Genomic DNA, 8,332 nt, shown 5'->3' with positions numbered 1-8,332 from the left:
GATGGCGACTCTGCTGGGGAAGCTTCGAGAGTCAGTCCCATTTAGTGACAAATTATTTTTAACAAATAATAGTTAAAATTACTTTATTACCCCTTGTTTGTATGATAATATGTTTTATCTATTTGGCTTTAAATAACTGTTGTATGTTTAATTTTACGCAATTGTTTGAAATAAAAATTGCACACAAACCTTTGCACACAACAGTTCCCTCTATACCCGGGGGCATGAGTGGTAAGCCATAGGGAGTGGATGTTAGTACGGCCGGTTGTCGAATGGGTCTATAGGTGCCCGTAAACCGTTGTCGGAAAGCATCACTAAAGGTGATAACCATGAACTCGAGTCCGACAGTGCGTTGGAGCTTTCCATCGGCTTACGACGAGAGGAATTGGGTCCCTATAATGGGGGCACCTTGGGGGCCTCAGACCGGTGAGAACAGTTAGAACCACCTTGAATATGCACCTTTCTGCAGGATACCCCTACCTCGTGATTCGCTCGTGACTGTTCGTGGATGAGTGAATTGTTTGTGTAAATGCTTATGTGCAATTGTTTGTGCATTAATAAATAACCTCGTGATAAGGTTTAAGAATAAATCCCCATGCATGAAAATGCCATGACATGAGAGAAAAGACCATGTGTGAAAATATAATAAAAGTGAGGAGCATGTGCATCATTACCAATAAGACATCATGCATCCTCATAAACCATGCATTTTAGGTTCACCAATACCTCTTGACATGAGTAAAAGAGACCCATAATTATCGAGATTCTCCGTTGAGGAGAGATCATAAGTCAAGGAGGGTAGTAACACTCTGTTTTAAAAAGGCAGCGCCTTAAAAATAGAGGGTTATCAAGCTCATGTCAAGAGCGTATTCATTCCATAAATTAATTAGATTAAATATTCATTTTTAGAAAGTGGCTGGTCATCTCTCCGTCCTCACACGCGCGCAGAAAATCAAGAAAATGGAAGCATTGGAGGAGCAAAATAAGAAGCTCACAACCGAGCTTTCACAGCTTAAAGAGCAGATGGCGCAAATGATGGAACTCATGCGTCAACATAACTTCCATGGATCAAGCCACAATGACCATGGGTCCCATCATGAGGAAGAGGAGGTGCATGAAGAAGAGCCTCCGCACGCCATACCTATTGGGGCTGGAATTATGATTAAAGAGCCCGAAGTTTCAAAGGAACAATTCCACGCCCTAGAGGATCGGCTAAGGGCTATGGAGGGGCATGATTTCGATATTAAAGATGCCGCCGACATGTGCTTAGTGAGGGATATTCAATTTCCTCCTAAATTTAAAGTGCCAGATTTCCCGAGATACGTGGGATCGACTTGCCCCAAGAGTCATCTCACCATGTACTGCCGAAAGATGGTTGCATATGCCACAAACGAAAAGCTCTTGATCCACTGCTTCCAAGAGAGCTTGGCTGATACCACGCTCAACTGGTATATGCAGCTAGATGGAAATCTAGTACACACATGGAGGCAGTTGGCCGACGCCTTTCTCAAGCGCTACAAATATAACATCGACCTAACACCCGATAGGTCAGATCTTCAAGCCTTGAGTAAGAAAAATGATGAATCTTTCAAGGCGTACGCCCAACGATGGAGGGAGTTGGTGGCACAGATAGAGCCCCCGCTGTCAGATAAGGAGATGGTGTCCTTATTCATCAACTCGTTGACTGGTCCCTATTACGATAAAATGATAGGGAACACAACGACACTCTTCTCGGACATCATCACCATTGGCGAAAGAGTGGAACAAGGGCTGAAAAGTGGGAAGCTAGTTGGGCTTTCCCAATCATTTGAAGCCAAGAAGACCTACGGGAAGAAGAAGGAGAGAGGAGTCAATGCCGTAAATATTTCTTCATCTTCTTCCACTTCGAAGTCAAGAAAGTCGCAATACAACCCTGTGAGGAAGTTTGATAAACTTCCGACCACATATAGCGACCTCCTACCGAAGCTAGTGGAAGCACGTCTTCTAGCTTATGTTCCACCAAAGAAAATGGATCCACCCTACCCCGATTGGTACAATCCACAAGATAAATGTCTATACCATTCGGGGGCACCGGGGCACTCAACGGAGAACTGCAGAGTTCTCAAATATAAGGTCCAAAGCCTTATTGATGCTGGGTGGGTCACTTTCGATTCGACAGCGCCCGACGTGAGCAAGAACCCTCTGCCAAAGCAGGAGTAGAGAGAAGGGCAAGCCACGATAGGGCCCCTCCTTAATTTTCTTTTTCTTTTTGGGACTCATGATCAGTACCCGAGATCATGAGGACCTTTCATATAAATAAGGGTTTTGTACATTTTACATATATCAATAAAGAGGCATTTTTCACATATTACTCTCTCTTTTGTTCTTTTCTCTCTTTCCCCATTAACATTAATAATTCTAAACCTAAACAGAACCAATAAAATAATTATGTCTGTAATTGTTCGCTCTGACCGGGATCCGAAAGTTGAGGATAAATGGGTTGAGTTGGACAGTGATGAGGAGACCATTTCTCCGGATCTGCAAAGATTGCTAGATCAAGAAGCTCGTCAAGAGAAATTGGAGACTGTGAATTTGGGGCATGGCCGAGAGATATAAGAGGTCAACATTGGGACCCATATCAGTGATGAAATAAGGACACATGTTTCCGCTATGATTATAATAAAATCATTCTTCATTGCTTCTTTTCTTGCTTATAATAAAATTCTAAACCACATTATTTTTAACCCTGTTTGAATAAACATGAATGAGGTTAAAATCATCTTAATAATAATAAACCCACATCATTTTTATGTGGAGGTGTGTGTGACAACTTGGAGCACCTTCCCTTGGCCTTGACAAGTGCCATCATGGGTAAAAAGAAATCTTTCAAAATAAAAGAAGCTCGGCAGGAAACTCAAAAAGGGGACAGCGCAAAAATAAGAGCAAAAGACCCGCTAGGAATCCCACGAAAGGGTGACCTAGGCAAAAGTTAGGGTTACAAAAATAAACAAAAACAAAGGTCCGCTAAAACGCCACAAAAGGGTGTTTTAGGCAAAAATAAGGACAATCAAAAAACAAAAATAAATCCATGATGGTACCATGAACCGAATTCAAAAAGAAAGGTTCAAGGGAAGTTATCTAAGTTGTCAAATCACAACGTCAATAAACAAAGACTTTCTTAACTTCATAAGTGTTTAATCAAACAAAGCCTAAACACATAAGCCTACCTTGGCCATCCATTCTTATAAAAACCATTTTTGAAAAATAAATCCCCTCTAAAACACAAACTTCAGAATAAAAGTATCTTTCCCTTCTTTTCTCTCTTGTCCCAAATGATTTTAGAATAATCTAGTGGAAGCATGGAGAAATAAATCATCACTGATAATGGATCTAATCTGAACAACAAAATGGTGGAAGAACTGTGCCAAGAGTTCAAAATCCAACACCACAACTCTTCCCCCTATCGACCAAAGATGAATGGGGCAGTCGAGGCAGCCAATAAAAATATCAAGAAGATAGTGCAAAAGATGGTTGTCTCATTCAAAGACTGGCATGAGATGCTACCCTTCGCTCTCCATGGATACAGGACTTCAGTGCGCACATCCACAGGAGCTACTCCATTCTCCCTCGTTTATGGGATGGAGGCGGTCTTGCCTGTTGAAGTCGAGATACCTTCTCTAAGGGTAATCATGGAAGCGAAACTTTCCGAGGCAGAATGGGTTCAAAGCCGATACGACCAATTGAACCTCATTGAAGAGAAACGGCTGAACGCCATATGCCATGGTCAAGCCTATCAAAGGAAGATCAAAAAGGCTTTTGACAAGAGAGTCCACCCTCGAGTCTACCATGAGGGAGAGCTGGTAATGAAGAAATTACTACCAGCCCAAAAGGACAAAATCAGAAAGTGGGCCCCGAATTACGAAGGACCATACGTGGTGAAGCGAGCCTTCTCCGGAGGAGCATTGATCCTCACAGACATAGATGGAGAAGAACTTCAATACCCAGTCAACGCCGACGTGGTAAAGAAGTATTATGCTTGAAGACGTTGCTTGCATAAGCCCGCTAGGATGAAAACCCGAAAAAGGGCATCCTAGGCAAAAGTTAGGGCAAAACAAAAAGCCCGCCAGTACAAGGGTACTAGGCAAAACAAAGGCAAAATTATCCCCGCTAGGATACGTCCTAGGCAAAAGTTAGGGGCAAAAGAATAAGATGTAAAAGCAAAGCAAGCAACGGTCACTTGAATCGAAAACCGAAAGGCGGTTCAAGTGATTATCTTCTAGAAGCAAGCGTCTTGCAGCATCTACACTCCTGGCTCAGGCATCTCACCCGAAGCGATTAGGGGAACGGGAAGAGCGACAATTACAGATATAATTGTTTAAGCCAAAAATGTATAGCCTACCTTGGCCAGCCATTCTTCAGAAAATCCCTTTGTAAATCTTTCTGTAAAAAAAAAAAACATTTGAATATCAATAAAATATCCATTTGTTTCTTTTCTCTCTTGACCATGTGATTATGCCTTTAAATTGATGATTCAAAAATTGTACGAAACTCTGTTAATAATCGGTCAAATAAAGAAAATTGGAGGGGTTCCTATAAAAATCAGTAATCTCCTGCATTAAAAGGCTCACGAAAATACTCCCTCGCGTTAATAACAGAAGTCCCTCTAAAAGAAGAAGAGGATAGGGAGAGCCATTCACTTTTCTAAATAAAAGAACAAAAATAAAAACTTGCATCGCGTGCATCACACACATTAGTTGCACATTTAAAGACCTTACCACGAGGCAATTGCATAAAATAGAAAAAATAGAAAATTGCTTGTGTATGACAGCAGTCAACAAAAGCCGAAAACGAAAAAAGGCAAGGATACAAACAATACTCCTCAGTTTGTACAGAATAACTGAGCCTGGAGAGGCTTGCCGAAATAATACTCTCAGAATAACTGAGCCTGGAGAGGCTTGCCGAAATAATACTCCCACAGAATAATTGAGCCTGGAGAGGCTCGCCGAAATAATACTCTCTCAGAATAACTGAGCCTGAAGAGGCTTGCCAAAATAATACTCCTCAAAGACATTTCTGTACAGAAAAAGCCAAAACCAACAAAAAAGGCAAAAATACAGAAAAAGCCAAAATCAACAAAAAATACAGAAAAAGCCGAAATCAACAAAAAAGGCAAAAACACAGAAAAAGCCAAAATCAACAAAAAAGGCAAAAACACAGAAAAAGCCAAAATCAACAAAAAGGCAAAATACAGAAAATCCAACAAATTATACAGAATAACTGAGCCTGGAGAGGCTTGCCAAAATAATACTCTCCAAAAGACATCTCAGCTTGCATTCTCGGGCTGAACAAAAAACCAATTCATCATACAGAATAACTGAGCCTGGAGAGGCTTGCCGAAATAATACTCATCAGAATAACTGAGCCTGGAGAGGCTTGCCGAAATAATACTCCCCAGAGATATTTTAGCTTTCACTCTTGGACCAAATTTCCCAGAGAAAGCTATCCAAACCAGATCATTGAAATTCCCCAACGGAAGCATGATCCAAACAAAATATCCAAGTCAAAGGACCTAAACTTCCTCAGTGGAAGATAGCTTTCCAACTCAAACGAAGAGTGAAGCTAAGCCTGAAGAGGCTTTCTAAATAATACTCTGGGATACATAAGAACTTCAAATCCCCAGTCGCCTACACAAAGGCATTCCTACAAAAAGGAAAAATAAAAAATATCAATAAATATTCCCCAAGCGGAATTCGGCATCCAGCCAAACACCGAACATCAAGATGATTTGCCTAACAGAAGAGGCCAGTCAAGAATTGAACGACAGAATCCCCCAGCGGATAACAGCCTACACAGAGGCAGCAAAAATCAGAAAATCCAAAAGAGATACCCGAATAAGGATAACCGGGATACTCCACCAACGTCAAAGGACGTTAGCCAAACATAAGGCATCGCTCAATTCAAGAAGAGCATCTGTGTCTACACCCCAAGGAGTCAGAAATTCCCCATGGGTACCAACTATGCAAATGCAAGTTGGGGCACAAGAACCTATGAATGACTGCACATCCCCTAGACGGATCCCTGCGTTATCCAGCCCTCAGTGGCACAAAAATTAAAAACAATCGTCGAAGCAGCATCGTGGACTGTGGAGACAAAACTATCACAAATCCCTGGAGAGGGCAAACTCACGCTACCCAGATGTCCAGAGCACCGAGGTATGCACAAAGCCTGGAGAGGCAATACTTAGCTACCCTGATGTCCAGAGCACCGAGGTATGCACAAGCCTGGAGAGGCAATACTCAGCTACCCAGATGTCCAGAGCACCGAGGTATGCACAAAGCCTGGAGAGGCAATACTTAGCTACCCACATGTCCAGAGCACCGAGGAATGCACAAGCCTGGAGAGGCAATACTCAGCTACCCAGATGTCCAGAGCACCGAGGTATGCACAAAGCCTGGAGAGGCAATACTTAGCTACCCAGATGTCCAGAGCACCGAGGTATGCACAAGCCTGGAGAGGCAATACTTAGCTACCCAGATGTCCAGAGCACCGAGGTATGCACAAGCCTGGAGAGGCAATACTCAGCTACCCAGATGTCCAGAGCACCGAGGTATGCAATGAGCCTGGAGAGGCGACGACTAATACTCACCCTGGAGAGGGCAAACTCAACCTGGAGAGGCTACTCAACAATTTTCCCACCTGAAGACACTACAAGTCGGAAGGATGGCTTATTCCCCGGACAATTGGGTCAACTCCTTTACTTATCAAACGGTACACCAAAAGGCCGTTTGACGAAGTAAAGGGGGGGCAGCTGTAGACCCCTAAAATTGTCCGGGTCGGAAATAAAGCTTGAAGACTCTTGAAGACTGAAGGAAAGTCAGCCAGAAGGACTCATGGAAGGCCTTAGGAGGATTCTCTGTAGGTCTAGAGGTCTTATAATAGCTCAAAATAAGAAAGTGGAGGGAATGAAGCCCAATACGGCCTCCCAAAAGTTCAGTACGGCCGTATTGAACATTTTAAACTACAATACGGCCGCACTGAACTCAATACGGCCGTATTGAAGTTTCTGAACTTCAATACGGCTGCACTGAACTCAATACGGCTGCACTGAACTTCAATACGGCTGCACTGAACTCAATACGGCCGTATTAAGGTTTTTTGAACTTCAATACGGCCGTACTGAATTCAATACGGCCGTATTGTAGTTCAAAACTTCAATACGGACCGTATTGACCCCCAGAGGCCGTATTGCGCCTCATCCCTATAAATATGACGTCAATTGGACGTCATTCTACACTTTCACACTGAGTTTTAAACCCTCTTCTTGAGTATTCTGGGTTTTTTTGAGCAGTGCTCTGCCTAGAAATCACTCGGAGAGTTGATCCGACAAAGTTCTCGAGTTGTGAGCTTTTTGCTTGAGTCTCGAACTGAGTCGAAGGGAAATCCTCTGGATTTCCATAGTTAAAATTTTCTAGGAGGGAGCGAGCGGGCTTGTAGAGCGAGGGAACGCCAAAAAGCTTCCCAGTTTTACTTGAATATAAAAGCACGCTTCAAAGGTTTCTTCTTAAGACCTTCCTTTTACTGTTTTCTGTGTGTATATTTAACTGTCATCATGTAGATAGTTAAGTTATAATTGTTTAGAATAAATAGGGGTAATTTAGTAATTTCGCACTATTATTTTTAGAAATAATCTGTCATAGGGAACCCGAAAGGGGCGCTGTGGGGTGCTAACACCTTCCCCACGCGTAACCGACTCCCTTACCCGACTCTGGTTGTCATGGCCGAAGTCGATTTTTGAATCGATTGCCTTAAACTTCTTTTTCCAATGTTTTGAGTAAAACATTGGTGGCGACTCCATGAACCCTTCCTTTTTATGAAAACCGCTAATCAATAGAGGGTCCCGCTTGGGATTAACATGGATTGGTCAGCCTTTTAATAAAATTGCTCGTTTGACCAGGTCTCAGTTTGAGAATAAGTCATTCTAGCAATCCATATTTTTAAACAAATAAAAGAGTCCAACCATCCTTCGCGAATGCCGAAAGCCCGTTTCGGGCCGGTGGCGACAGGGGAGACCTTGACTGTTACTCCAAACACCTTTCCCTCGAAGGATCCTTGAGATATCTTCAAGGAATCATAGAACATCTTTACCAGTCCAGGGTATACAACCTCCTTGATGTTGAAACACCCGAGGATTCCATAGTCATCTAAATCCTCGTAAATAGGTATTCCCCATTCCTTCATCTAGCTAATATTGAAGTCATGTTCCAGATACATCACTGGCTTTTCCTTCGTGGAGAAGGTATGAGCCCAGTCAGTGGCTTCACGCATCTCTACAGGGATGGTCACGATTGTAGCA

Source organism: Cajanus cajan, chromosome 3 (genome assembly GCF_000230855.2).
Source record: "Cajanus cajan strain Asha chromosome 3, NIPB_CcT2T_4, whole genome shotgun sequence".
NCBI classification, from domain to species: domain Eukaryota; kingdom Viridiplantae; phylum Streptophyta; class Magnoliopsida; order Fabales; family Fabaceae; genus Cajanus; species Cajanus cajan.
The sequence above is the reverse complement of the archived record's forward strand: the minus strand, read 5'-3'. Positions refer to the sequence as shown.